This window comes from Perna viridis, chromosome 7, assembly GCF_037379345.1.
Source record: "Perna viridis isolate PV_CMFRI_1.1 ecotype Kerala chromosome 7, ASM3737934v1, whole genome shotgun sequence".
In the NCBI taxonomy this organism is placed as follows: Eukaryota; Metazoa; Mollusca; class Bivalvia; order Mytilida; family Mytilidae; genus Perna; species Perna viridis.
In genome coordinates this window covers 8,474,754-8,490,565 of record NC_142451.1, presented here as the reverse complement: position 1 = coordinate 8,490,565, position 15,812 = coordinate 8,474,754, and the positions used below count along the sequence as shown (strand labels likewise).

General features: G+C 31.7%; 1 protein-coding gene across 2 annotated transcripts in view; it reads right to left on the bottom strand.

The window, feature by feature from the left end:
• Positions 1 to 15,812, bottom strand: part of LOC148611192 (uncharacterized) — a 51,369-nt gene that overhangs the window by 14,936 nt on the left and 20,621 nt on the right. The window contains exon 1 of one of the 2 annotated variants that reach the window (XM_088591461.1): positions 4,686 to 4,754. The exons of the other annotated variant lie outside the window; for it this stretch is intronic. The gene's annotated coding sequence lies outside the window, so the exon portion shown is untranslated. Of the gene's footprint in view, positions 1 to 4,685; positions 4,755 to 15,812 lie in introns of those variants that run through there. 2 annotated transcript variants of the gene reach the window in all.

Below are 15,812 nucleotides of genomic sequence, written 5' to 3'. Positions count from 1 at the left end.
ATATGATTTGGAATTATTTCTTACAAAGTATGAGGAATCTCTACCAAGAACTATATATTTGTATCTAGGTGTACCATCTTTTTTGGAAAAACAACGATGTACAATGTTTTTAAGTCGGGATTTGAACTGAGTATGGGGAATAGAAGTATACAGTGTTGAAAAATCATAGGTTTTAATGCTATTATATTCAGATAATAGTCTTGAATTGATTGTCTCCAAAAGTTCTTTCGAATTTTTCAGGATCCACATTGAATTAATACCACTACGGGAGTAACAAGTGTTGTGGTAAGACTGCAGACCTTCTTTGACAGTTGTGAATATAGAAGTTAAAGGGTTTGAAAGAGGTTTGGTAATACATTTTGCAGATCCAGCTATGAAACGTTGTTTGTATGGATTCTTGTGGAGTTTAGGAATCCAGTACATAGACGGTAAATCACAATCATCGCCCTTGGTAGAGAGACCAAAAGAGGATAACACAGATTTATGGTTTTCCACAATCTCTTCTTTGGAAAGAGTGGTAGCAGTATAGGTCTTATCACTGCTATTTATTTTTTACGTCTCTCTCTGATAATAAACATTGGATGTAGAACGTTTTGCAGACAAAAACAATGTTGTTTTGGGCTTTTCTACTGGTATGACAACATATTTGTCATGTATAGTAGACAATGTTTTTGCTACATCGGGGTTTTACAATACTGATGTAGCCTTGGCACTCATTGGCCTACTTAAAACTTTCATTCGTTTCAAAATTAAAGACCTCACGGCCTTTAACCACTCTGACAGAGAATCAATGTCTTCTTCTTCTCGTTTTCTAACCACTCTGACAGAGAATCAAAATCAATCGTGTTAATTTATGAGCTGGCAAATTGGTAAATTATGAATCAAGTAGCTTTTATAGGTTTGCGGAGGATTTTGTTGTGTAATTAGCCTTAAGCGATTTTGAAAAAAAAAAAGGTATTTGTAGAAGTTTTTTGTTTATATTCTCAACAATTTCGTTTGCTCACTGCATAAAGGAATTGTAACGCTCCTACGACTTGATTTTGATGTAAAATGCTTTAACATTTGGATTAAAATTCTTACCATAAAATCCAATTTTCTTCTAGTCAGAGGAATTAGAATTTTTGTGGAAAAATCAATTGCCATGGCAACGGCGACTATCAAATTGATTCTAAATCTGGAAATGTGGACTCACCCAGTCATTTGCACCACTGAATCAAAGTTTCATCCCAGTCTGAGACATTTAGAAATCGGTCACCATGGTGACGGCAACTTTTAATTCTTCTTGAAACCACAAAATTTGACTCAGGGTGTAATTGTCAGCTTGAAAGCCAAGTTGTATAAAAATCGAATCCTTTTGAAATTTTGGCAGTAAAATCGGTGCTCATAGCAACGGGGACTTTAGAATAGTCTTAAAACCAATAAATATGTACTCAGCATTTATATCATATTACCCTATAAACCAAATTTTATTAAAATCAGAGCATAATGAAATTTTGACGGGATAATCGGTGTCCATGGCAACGGGGACTTTTGAAAGGTCTTGAAACCTATAAATATGTACTCAGCATGCATGTTACATTATCCAATAAACCAAATTTCATTTAAATCGGAGAATTTTGCAATTTTAGCAGGAAAATCGGTTGTCAAAGCAACGAGGAACATATCGTTTCCGGTTTGTTTTTGCATAATCTTGTTAAGCATGTCAAACTATACCACTGTTCTAAATTTCAAGTTCCTGACTACCTGAATTTCCGAAATATTGCAATGTACTATATTTTGACCTTTTCCATTTTTTTAGCTGCCATTTCAAAATGTCGCTTTTTTCGATTTTTTAAATGCTGAGACATAACTTCAGGTGGTACAGCATTTGTGTTTTCTGATACTGTGGTAATTCGTTCTGAGATCCCGGTCTGACAATAACAAGAAATCAATAGGGTTAAATGGATGTCATGGGTACAAAATTCAAGCCTGACCTTGTTACGACGTATCAATATTTCGAAATCGTCACAGAAGGGTAAGATACAATTCGTTTGAATAACCGATAAAACATTACAATATTCAGAAAGTTTATCAAAATTTACATCGCATCGTCTGATAATTTGTTGAGTTATGTCAAGGCTGTATGATAAGTGGATTCAGGTGAACAAATTAAAGTACGACAGAAGATCTCGAACAAGATGCTTATAGAAAGTAATTATAGAAACAAAATTAAACCAATACCATGTTTCGTATAATCAACATACATGTAATATTCATTGATAATTCCTTGATATTTATGTTTTTAGATTTTAACCATTGACAATTTAAATGATGGAGTAGATGTGACCTGAACATGGTAACATATGATGACATGTTCTTATTTTGCTATCAAAATGTCCTATTTCTATGAAAAGGAACCGGTCATTGCCTTACAAAAAGATGTTTACAATCAACATTTTAAACTAGGTTAGAAAATTAAATATCTTTGTAGAACGGTTGATCAAATTCCTTTGAGTGTGGTCAATAATGTGCCAGTATGTCAATCCCTTAAAGATTACTTCTTCATATTAAACTGGTCAGTTTTGTTATAAATATGAAAAAGATGTTTACTTCTGTCAAAAGTCATCCCTTTTATTAAAGGTACATTGTATCTGATCAATTTTGTTCTGTATTTTATGGTCCCCTTGATGTACAATAACTAAAACATGAAAAGCATGTATGATTCTCACTGTGAAAAAAAATATTTGCAAAGAATGGTCACCTTTTCCTTCATAAACTGAGTAAAAGTAGATTTAGTTAGGACAATATATTACACTGTGTCAAAAAGATCCTTTACATCATTATCACATGCATTTTTTTAAATTTCAATTATTAAGTTTAAAAATCTATTATCCTACAAATGTTAAATTTATTGTAGTGGAATTCGAAATCAGATTAGAAGATAAGTAAAGCAAAAAACAAACAAAAATTGAATGACGTGGAGAGAAACGGAAATTTGACGAGTATGTAGATTGAGACACCAATAAGCATAAGAAAAACCTAAGGTGGCCTTTTTTCTTCAGATACATGATCTTTATAAATGCATCTGCTTTGATATATTAAACTGCGTTTTCCTTTTATTAGATACGCTAGTTTTTTTTGTGTTTGCATAATAGAGCATTGTGTCATGAAGACGAATTAAAATGCAATAATAAAAGACAAAACCGATTTATATACAATAAGGCAAATTTTATGTAAAGGAAACAGAATTTGTTGCCATAACATTAATAAAATTATTATATTTGCTATTATTCAGTACTATTTTTTAAGAGATTAATAGTAACCTTTTGCAAAGTGGGAAGAATGTTTTCTCGAAATACTCGTCTTTTTTTCCAACATTAATTCAAAGTTTAATGAAAAATTCGTGCAAAGAGTAGTTATAAATACGAACGATAAAGGTCTTTTTCCTGGGAAAAAGGGTTTGCATGAACTATATATCAATGAGAAAGAAAGTTAGTTTTCAACTAAATGTCAGAGCTGAGGCCAACTGCTAGCAGAATCCTGAACAGAACAAATAAACAAACTATAATACAACAAATACCAACAAAACAAAATCAATGAAATGAAAACAAATTGAAAAAGGTCAAAAGAAACATACCGAAGGCTTCATCCACAGTAAGAAAACAAAACACGAGTAATCGTTGAACGTCTATGTGGAGTGACGAATTGTTTGATGGGCGGAAAAACAAATTCGAATAAGGAGTGGTAAGGTTTAAAAAGTTTTTTTTTCTGTTTAAGGTCCATAAATCGGGAATTCTTTTGATCATATTAATAAAATTTAAATATTTTTAATCTTTTTACTACTTCAATTGTCACAGTTAGTTTTAAGGATGTAAGGAAAATATTTAATCGAATAAGAAAATAATTAGAAAAGTAAAAGTAATACAGAAAACAATTTATAAAACAGTAAAACGTCGTTCAAATACCGGTATAGTAAAGATCATACTGCTATGATTCAGTGCTGTTTCTCTTGAGCAAAATGAAAAGAAACTAACGGAGACGTTTTGGAAGAAAAAAAAAGAAATTACTAACTAGACGAATAACCCACAACAGTACGGACTGTGTTCGAGTTTTTTAAGCTATATAAAAATATAACAGATGAGAAAAAATATTGTGGGATTTCTTTTTAACGAAAATCTCAGGTCAGTTGTATAATTATTGGGATCAGAATTTTTGATATATCTACATAAGATGTATGTTTTCAAAGTTCAAATTAAAACGAAAATGCATGAATAAAAAACATTGTATTTCTTAAAAAGTTCTAAAATCATGAATCACATTCTTCAGTAGTTTAATTCAAATACATACTGTGGAATATGAACCATGGGCGTAGAAACCGAGACGGTTGGTACGGCTCCGACCGTACCAATAATCTTTATCTAGAAGATATAAAACGTACCGATATTTTGTTCCTTCCTACGCCTCTATGCACTAAAATCATGTAATATGTTTGGTAAGAAATATTCAGAGTTATGCCATGGGTGTTATTTTGGGATTGGGACTAAACCCTTGATCAACTTTTATTATCACACTTGTGCCCTTTCATCATTAAATATATATACACATATATTTACACGAGAACGATTAATAATTTTGCAATATAGTTTTGATTTAGCAATTAGATTTCTGTTTTAAATTTTAAATAATTTGACTTAATTTTAGCCTACCTTAATCGAACTTAACTCGATACGGTTTTTTGCAGTCACTGTTACAAATTGTATTTGGCAACAAGCATAAGTCACGATAATGAAGATTGTGAAATTAAAACTAAATCTTTCTTATCATGAAGAAAACAAACATACCTTGGCAGGGACTGTTGTAATTGGTGACAGTGTTTGCTCTTATTTGTAATAAATACAGCCCCATTACAGCTTTTGAAATATATTAAAAATAACTTCATATTTATGACTTATACCACCATTTCCTTTGCGTCATCCTCATGCTTGTATACCCCAATTCCTAACGAAAATAATCTCAATTTCCCCATAAAGGCCCCGTCCCTTTTTTATACGGCCGTCAAAAACAGGTCGAAACATGGTATACAAATATTTGTCCGTCTGTCCGTCCATCATCGATAGCACGTCGAGCTGTAACATAAAAACCCATACTTCAAATAAACTGTAGACTTTTTACAAATAATTGTTATGAGTGAATAACGGTCTGTATACCTTTTGGAGTGAATTTAGTTTCTGAATTATGAGATTATATCAAAAAGAGAGACGATCGTGATTTTACATGTCATCCAACATTTGGCATGGCCTGTTCGATTTACTTCAAACTATTCACAGTTGTTTGTTGCGAGGTTTGAAGCTATGTAAAATTTGTGATGAAATTTATAACATTTATAGGCATGGCACATTTTTTAATATTTTATATTTTTTTTTTACATGTCGCACGAGCATATCAAAAATCATGGCGTGGCAGTTTATTCTTCATTAAATAACATGTATGACATTACAACCATAAAACATACATATTCTGAAATATTTTAAACTGACTGAATTTAATGATTTTATGTGACTGAATAATTTCTTTTTTTTTAATTGTTAGAATTTTTTAACCATTTTAAATCCTCATCCCCCTTTTCCGTTTCTCCATCCCTCGTACACTACAGAATGAAGATTTTCCAATATAAGTACTGTGCAACTTGAACAACCAAATCTACTGTCAAGAAGTATGAAAGCACCAGGTTTGTTGTTGATAGAATTAGACTCCATGGAAACTTTTATGGTTTAGATAATAATGATTTTATTATTAATGATCAATTCGTAAAATAAATATTAAAAGGGTTAAACTTCTAACATTATTTTGAGCAATAAACTTGGTCATGCTGCATCAAATCTAAATTCAAAATTACATTGCATGTGAGCATAACGTTTTCTAGAATATTGGTTCCTTTTGGTGACCCTCTTAATAAGTGAAATAATATAAAAGCAGATATTGATAATGTTCAACACAACCACAACATTCCCGTCCTCTAAATAAAATTGTTATTGCACTTAATAATGTGAAATAAGAGGTCACTTTTTTGTATTTAATGGAATTAAACATATCTTTAAGCAAGCTCTGGAAGGCGGTATCGAAACGATGACAATTTCTCAAGATCAAACTAAAGCTAAAAACTAAAATCACGACGCATGAAACCTGCGGTTTGGTTTAATTAATTTTATAAGGCCTTCACCAAGTTGGTTTGGTTGAGACAAGTATTTTTTAACCAATGTTCAAAATATATTTAAAAGGTAAAACAAATTGTTTGATTATGCAGGGTTTTTGTTATTATTCAATGTTCATTATAGACAGATTTTTTTTTGACTATCCATTGTTCAGTTTAGACAGGTTTTTGGATTATTCATTGTTCAATTCAGACAGGCTTACAGATTATTTAGTTTACAAGTTTCACTGTATTTCATTACAACAATTCTACAAACATCAATCCACTCACTCGAAAGGTCATCAGCGTTCTAAAACTGCACTAGAAAAGGTTTGATGTTTGATCACCTTGAGACTATCTCACCGATAAACGTTATATATAAACGAATATAAATTTAAACTAATGTCATGTCTGTTATTGGGTTGAAATGTGTTGAAATATGTGCCAAGGCCAAAGATAAAGGCACTTTACATGTACCACCCACCAATAACTTACTTAAAATATAAGATATTCATGTTTATTGTTAAGGTAGAAGGGGTTGTAAGCCAATATGATTTAAAATAGTTCAATGACTTTAACAGTGGACTAGACTTTATAACTATTTTGTATTATTTTTTTTTTAGTCGTAATCTTGTTTGAGCAGACGTTAAAGCATTTCAGCTTCCCAAATACCATAATTATATTAACATAAAAACATCTTGTAATAAAACATCCTGCTGAATGTATCCCAACATTATTGATGTACACGTATTAAGCACACTACGAGAGTAATTATTACATTAGTTGCCCAATGGGTTTATTTTATGAGAAGAAGATTGCGAAGATGCAAATTCTTAAATTTTCATATATAAAATAAATTGCCAATGATTGAATAAATTCATTAGTTACTTTGCACGCAACACTAAAGCAATAAATATTTTATTCGATTGAATTACAGGACCCATCACACTTAAAATAAAGCCTGAGATCTACAAAAGGTTGTTTTGGCATGCTTACCATTATATGTTTTTTCTCGAAATCCGAGACTTATTACTGAAACATTTATTTATTTTAATTAACCCTGATGAACATATTTATTACAATTCTACATTCATGATTTCCTCTTTCTTTTTAATATGTATGTTTTATTATCATGGTCAAAATCGAAGAATTGATAAAAAAGAATGTCTGTTACAGCGACACATATTTGGATGTATAGAAATCACCAAACTAATTAAACAAGGGAAACATGTAATAAAGCGGTATGAAATTGATAAGTAAGAGTAATCAAGGGAACAAAGGTTATAGTGGTAATCAAAAGAACGTGATCCAGGGACAAAGACCAGACATGAAAAACAGACATACACAACAAAGAACATAAAGTAACTGAAATCATACATACAAAATAACAAAAGTAAATGAGCAACTCGGACTCCACTAAAAACTGGGAGCATGAAACACATGCACCGGAAGTGTCAGCGTCCTCTGCTTTTCTAGCAATAGTGTAATAGTGTATTACATGATTGTAAACATGCAAGATCAAAGTGTTAATCATTCTTATAAAACTTCAATCTTTCTTTTAAAATCTTTCAATCTTACACATGGTTGAAATAGATTTTCATTTTCTGTCGTTTCTTTTCATTATTATATCAATCAAATAAATCTATCATAGCAACCTGCTTCCCGTTATGTATCTTGTTTACATAAAATCGGAGGCAAATGTTCCATGTACTTGTGAAGAAACAAACCACATGCATAAGAATAATAACAAAATTAAAAAAACTACTTAAAAACTATTTGACACAAGACGAATTTCAGACTTTCAGTCTATTAATCAAACATGCCGCCCAGATAGTCTAGATGACTAAGCATTTGTACTTTCTGCATATCTTTTCCCACATAAAAATGTTAAGCACTCAATACACGTTGACATCGAACTAAGTACTTTGGACTCGTGGTGTTTGCTATTTATGTCCACATTACAGTAAACAGATATTTAACACTATATAAAGATAGGTCAGTCACTTATCAATAACAAACAAATAATACATGTCGAAATGAATAATATAAACAACAACATTTTTTGTAAGAATTTGAATGTGCTTACTTGTTTGATGATTAAGGGCTGATGCATCACAGTATAAGTACAAAATATCGTATTATGATAAGTACAGAAAGGTCAAATATTAACGAAGAATCATAACAATATCAAATTAGTATTGTATAAATATTTTCGTCGAAACTACATGTATACCATATAGATTTCTATTGGTTAACCATTTGTCGTTGTATTTCTACCTTTGTACAAAATATTGAAGGCACATTCGCTCGAAACAGAAGCATCAGCAGTGGGATGATTCAAATACGTAAAAATCCAAAATTATTACCTTAAAGTGAACACATAAAACAGAGACGATATGCATGCACAACGAAGAACACAAAATAAAAAGATTACACATAAAAACTGAAGATAAGAGAAACAAGACATCAAACAAAAAACTAAACCACTAGCAATATGAACTCACACAAAAACCGGAAGTGACATCTAGTGATACGGAAGGGAATGCATGCCCTGCTCCACCGGGGCACTTTTGACATCAGGGCGAAATCATTCATTATAACTAAGTATCTTGTTTTAAGCGTAATAAATAACGTGGAAATAGTGGACACAAATCCGAAAAAAAGATTTAGGTAACGACAATTACCACAAAACATACGCAATTACTTTTTTTCTTTAAATTCGAGAATTTTATCTCAAACTTGATATCACAAATCAATAAATGGCATGATTTATTACAAAAAACGACTTTTGGAATATTTTTTATTGTGCAAGTCGCCCCGTGCAGGTCCGGGTGTTAAAAGAATAGGCCTGCAGCAGCGCTAAGCTTGTCATTAAAGGCGACTAAATAGTGCTCAGAACCTTAGCCGGGGGCTAGGGCGCTCTGCCCACAGAGCAACTGGGATGTGTGCCCCAGGTGGTGGAATGGGGTACCCCTGGCGTGTTACATGCTGGGGTTGTCAGGCTATAATACGGAAAACCTGACCGCAAACCATAGTGGTGCATCGTGTTGGGAAGAAGCCACGTTCATTGCATGTTAAAGAACCCTACTGTGGTATTCTCCCGGAGTAGGAACCATAGGGCTCCGCCACAGGAGGCTAAATTGCCCGACCCTACCCACCTCTCCCTATTTCCAGTGGCAATCAAAATTTGTTTACCCCATTGTCCTTGTCTCCCATCCCTTTTTCATTTCATCATCATTTCATGTTCATTCTATCATCTATTTCATGTTCATCGTCTGAATATAGCTGAAATATTGCTGCTTGGACGTTAAACCCCAACAAAAAAACAAACAATTGTGCTAGTCATTTATCTATTTAAAGTGATTATTTCATACATTATATCCTCAGCCATCCATTACTGTTGCCATAATTGAGAACTTGAAGCATCTATCTGGAACAAGTCCTAGCAAAAACCAAGGTCAGGTATAACATTGAAACACCTTTTCAATACAATGAAATATTACTATTCTTAGATATTATTTTAATCAAAAAAGAGTTATTTCAGGCATTTTATTTCAGGAATTTTAAAGAAAAAATAGTAAAATGATGGTAATAATTTCGTGAAAACAAATTCATAATAATGTATGATACGAAAACGTAAATTGTCTTTTGCTTTACGCGTTGTCAGTTAAAATTTACATTAGAAATATTTTTTTTTACTGTCAACAGTTGTTCATACTTACAATAAGCATGAGGTGCCTTTTAATAAAAATGAATCCAATTTTTTCAAGAATAACCAAAGTTCAACTTGTCAAAGTGTGATTACCTTTTTATATCTTCCACAAAACCCAAATTTAGTGGCCTAAATTAATTTATGTCGGCTATGAATATTGTTTAGTTTGCACGTTGATTTTCAACTTGGTGTAAGATGTTTAATGGTACAGTTAGTTTTACTGTGAAAATTTCTAAAATCAATTTATCCACCCCAACCCCTTCATACCACACAAATACAAGTTTTATATGTCATTTATGTTTATATTAGAATAATGTATTACAAAATATTTGTAATTATTTTGTTACATGCCTTTTTTGGTACGCCAGCTTTTTTGTAGGCTGGCAGTTTTTTGTGGAGTTAACACAAATATTCTAAAAATGTTTTGTGAGTTAGCTCCCCTTGTACACATATGTATATAATGTTATGTGTCATTTGTAATAAATGACATTTTAATTCGGAATATTCTTTTTATTATAGCCTATAAAACAGGCGTCGTGTATTTTTCTTGGCATGAATAGGCAGAAATAAATGAATGTAACATTATCAAGGCCAGGAATGGATCGTACATTTCGTAAACTGACGAATGTAACAGTGAATCACTGCTCTTCATACTGACATTTTGCTATTAATAAGATAGATACCACTTTCCTATAACAACAAAGGGAAACAGTCATCACTGTTCTTGTTTTTATGACAATTATATAATTACCATCATTTTCGGCAAAATGATTTTACAAAATATTGATAGACGTAATTGGACTAGATGCATTGTCTTTAAAAAGTTAAAAATGTCGACAATAAAAAAAAAAAAAAAAAAAAAAAAAAAAAAAAAAATTACACACATTCACGGTAATTCCATTGGTATAAAATGAAATGTATAGATACATTTAAAGATGCCGTTATCACCGAAAACTGGAATGAAATAGGAAAATAATTCTTCATTTATATTCCAACTTAAATATTATGAGATTTCTTCATGTCTATCATTGAAACAAAAAAATGTATAAATAACATTTTTCAATAAAATGAGAAATGAACAACATATAAATAAAGTCAATAAAATACTCTCTTTACCTTCGATATAAACAATGTAACTGAAGAAAAACATAATAAATACAGTAATACGGAAAACACAACAAAACGTCTGTCTTTCTTAAAGTCATTATTTTATACGTTTTTTTTCAGCCATCCATTTACTTTTCTCGCCATTATAACCAGAAAAAAATTGACATAGTCATTGGAAAGCTTTAAGTATCTACCTGAAACAGGTTCTAGCAAATGTCAATGTCAGGTAAAAAAATCATTGAAATACCTTTGTCATAAAATGAAATATTACAGTTCTTAAACATCATATCAATACGATAAGAGTTATTGTTCACTTCGAATTCCAGACATCAGCTACTACTGAATGTTAAAGAACAATAATGTAAAGATGTTAATAATTGCCTTCCAACAAATATATAATAATATACAATTTGAAAAAGTGAATGTTCTGTTGCTTTATATGGCCTGTCAATTAAGAGTCACATCGAAAAACAATTTTACTAAAAAATGTTATTCACTTTTACTATTAGCAATTAAAAATGTAGTTTGCACTGACAACTGGAATGAAATAGGAAAAACTTTTTATACTCAAATACTATGGAATCGCTTCAGATCTAATAATATTGAAACATAAACAGAGTATAAATCTCTTAAAATAAAAACGAGACACGAACGGCATACAATAGAAGACAATAAAAGACTCTCTTTTCCAGTGATATAAATAATGTAAATGAGATACATAATTAATAATAGGCAGTTATAGCGGACGAAGTCCTCACTAAGAAGTATTCAATAAGAATTTAACATTTGTCTTTAAAACACTGAGAGCCTTATTTCAGTCTGACAGCAAATTTATTAACATGAACATATAACCTGATAACCGTAATGGATAAAATTAGAATCCGGTCGCCAAACAGTGATATGGAGTAAGGATTTTACTACAGTTGCAATCACTTCTAACCTCTCTTAAATCCGTCAGGATTTCTGTTCTACGACAGCAAATAGAACCGAAATCCTGACAGATCCTGACAGGGTCTTACAGAGGCTGTCCTGGATCAGAACACATTTTGCCCTATTCCCTGACAGATTCTGACAGAAACTGCCCTGGGTCGTGACAAAGAAAATACGAAAAGCTGTTTTAAACTGTCATACCCCTGGACAGTTCCTGACACTAAATCTTTCTATTCTGTGTGACGTAATTTAGAACAGGAAGTCCGGAAATGAAACTGTGTGACTAATGTAAATTAGAAAATCCGATTAGGAAAACAATCTTGATTTCAAAATTTACTTTGAATGTCCAATTATATATATACAGCTCGTCGTGATTGTCATCCCACAAAATGTTTTTTTTTACAATATAACTATCATTTACATGTTGGGGCTGCAACATATCATTTGAGTCGAAAGTCTTTAAAAATGTCATATTCTTGCACAATGTATGAGTGCGAACACTTATAATTTCCACGAAAGTCTAAAATTAATGACTAAATGCTATATTTTTAATATAACTATCATATAGTGGCTGTGACATATTGATTTAAGTCAAAATTCTTCAAAAATGTCATATTCTTGCAAAATGTATGAGTATGAGCACATTTAATTTCCATGAGGGTCTAAAATTAATGACTAAAATGCTAAAGTTTTCAATATGACTATCATGTGGTGGCTATGACACATTATTTTGAGTCAAATCTCTTTAAAAATGTCATATTCTTGCAAAATGTATGTGTGTGACCCCTCCTAATTTCCATGATCGAGGGTCTAAAATTGATGACTAAAATGCTAATTATTTCAATATAACTATCATATAGGGGCTGCGACACATTATTTTGAGTAAAATCTCTTTAAAGATGTCATATTCTTGCAAACTGTAAGAGTGTGCGCACTTTTAATTTCCATTAGCGTCTAAAATTATTGACTAAAATGCTATTTTTGCAATATAACTATCATATAGGGGCTACAACATATTAATTTGAGTCAAAATTCTTTAGAAATACCATATTCTTGCAAAATGTGCGCATAATTTTAATTTGCTTGAATGTATAAAATTATTGACTAAAATGCTAATTTTTTCTCAATATAACTATCATATAATGGCTGTGACATATTATTTTGAGTCAAATCTCCTTAAAAATGTCATATTCTTGCAAAATTGATAAGTGCAAACATTTTTAATTTCCATGAGGGTCTAAAAATAATGACTGAAATGCTAAATTTTTCATATAAATATCACGTGGTGGCTGTGACATTAATTTGAGTCAAAATTATTTTAAAATGTGATATTCTTGCAAAATAATTGAGTGCGCACACTTTAAATTTGCTTGCGTGTATAAAATTATTGACTAAAATGTAAATTTTTTCTCAATATAACTATCATACAGTGGCTGTGACATATTATTTTAAGTCAAATCTCTTTCAAAATGTCATATTCTTCCAAAATGGATAAGTGCAAACATTTTTAATTTCCATGAGGATCTAAAAATAATGACTGAAATGCTAAATTTTTAATATAAATATCACGTGGTGGCTGTGACACATTAATTTGAGTCAAAATTATTTTAAAATGTGATATTCTTGCAAAATGTTTGAGTGCGCACACTTTTAATTTGCTTGAGTGTATAAAATTATTGACTAAAATGCTAATTTTTTCTCAATATAACTGTCATATAATGGCTGTGACATTATTTTGAGTCAGATCTCTTTCAAAATGTCATATTCTTCCAAAATGAATGAGTGCGGACACTTATAATTTCCATGAGGGTCTAAAATTAATGACTTAAATGCTATTTTTGTGTAATATAACTACCATGTGGGTGACTGCGACTTCAGTCAAAATTCTTAAAAAATGTCATATTCTTTCAAAATGTACGAGTTTGAATACTTTTAAGTTCCATAAAAGTTTAAAATGTCTGTGTAAATTGTTTAACATTGTCAATATATACATAGGTACTCTGTTTCATACCGGTGTCTAGATCTGCAACCAAAAGAATTCAGTCCAAATTCTTTGATGTCAGGGGCGTAGCAGGTACGGCAGGCAATAATTTTTGTTGGTAGTGCATGCCATACATAAAAGTCGAGAAAACAATATAAAAAAATCAAGTTTAAACATAGCAAGGCTTCCTTCCCGTCGTACGAATCGAGATTTGGATGCTCCGCTTTTTTTTCAGAATCACGTACATGTACTGTATGTGATTCAGTCAGAGAAGTATTCGCGATCTAATGACTGTCAAAATCTGTCAGAAACTCTTCTAATCCACGTATCTGTTCTACCTACAACAGTTCCTGGCAGGAGGGTGTCAGGACCAATTACAGATTATGACAGAGCTTGTCCAAAGTCCTGACAGACCCTGACAAGGTCTGTCGCTGATCAGAACAGTTTCTTTTTTTTTAGTTTTTTTAGAACTGTTCTATGACAGCCAATCCTGACAGTTTCGAAGAGAGGTTAGAAGGGACCGCAACTGTAGTTCCGTATCTTACAAAAACAAAACAAAATGTTCAAAGCTCACACCCCAAAGTTTTATAATGTTTTAAAAAAGAATAAATACAAAAAATATCAGTTTTATATACAGTAAATATCGATATGCTGTACACGTGTTTCAAGGAGTAACCTCTCATTAGCAGCATTACAATCAAATATGTAGGAAGATCATAATCAACATATTAGTGTATACAAGAAGTGCACATAACCAAATCTATCGAAAGAGGAAGCCAAGTCTATCACCGAGAGGTTCTGCCATATGCAATGCAAGGAATGAAGCCTCGGTGTTTTACGTATTTTTAAGTTTGGAATACTGCAAGATGTCATAAATAGGGTAGATAAAATGTGATATTATTCGGGGTCAGACAAGTCTGACTACTGGGTTGGTGAACACCCTCGGGGATCTCAGGTCTACCAGCAGTGGTATCGACCCAGTGGTTCTTAAATACAAAAAATACCAATTTTAATTTATAGTAAATTTCGATATGCTGTACACGTGTTTCAAGGAGTAACCTCAAATTAGCAACATTGCAACCAAATATGTAGGAAGATCATAATCAAAATATTGGTTGTATACAAAAAGTACACATAACAAAATTTGTCGAAAGAGGAAGCTAAATCCATCACCGAGAGGTTCTACCATATGCAATGCAAGGAATGAAGGCTCGGTGTGTCGTTCTCGTACAAATTACTCCTGCATCATATGAAATAAATAAAAAAGATCAGAAAAAAAATTGTCTGTCTTACACAGATTGCACTGATTTTCTTAGTTAACTTTTCCTTCATATTCGAATTAGTTAAGTCGAAAAGAATTTCATTTCTAAATCAAAATATTTGCAGAATACAATTGACATGAAAAAATGTTCAAATAATAATTCATTAGTGAAACGGCTTATGCATGTTGTCACAAACTTTTCCATAAAGCAACAGCTCGAACTAATGTTTTGCAGGAAAAATTGAAATGGAAATAACAGTGCTGCAAACCTATAAAACAAAGCAGATGAATAAAATGTCGCACAAATAAATTGTACTCGTACAACGGACCAGAACCCCATTGTAACATGTGGAACTTCACTTTTTTTTCTAAAAGGTGAATAGTTCCTGCTTCATGCAATACACCAATCATGCTTCTAACACTGGGTATTGCACCATAAAAACACCATTTCGCCACTTAAAGATCATATCCGTTTTAAGAAGAAGAATATTTTTTGACAAATGTAGGTCATTTATGATATGATAACCGAATAAACACCACTTATTAGTCAATAGGGATATTGTGAAGGTCGTTTAAATTAATTTAAGGACTGGAGAACGTTATCCACTACAAATATATTTCAGTACTTTAATATAAACCACGGAGCTACATC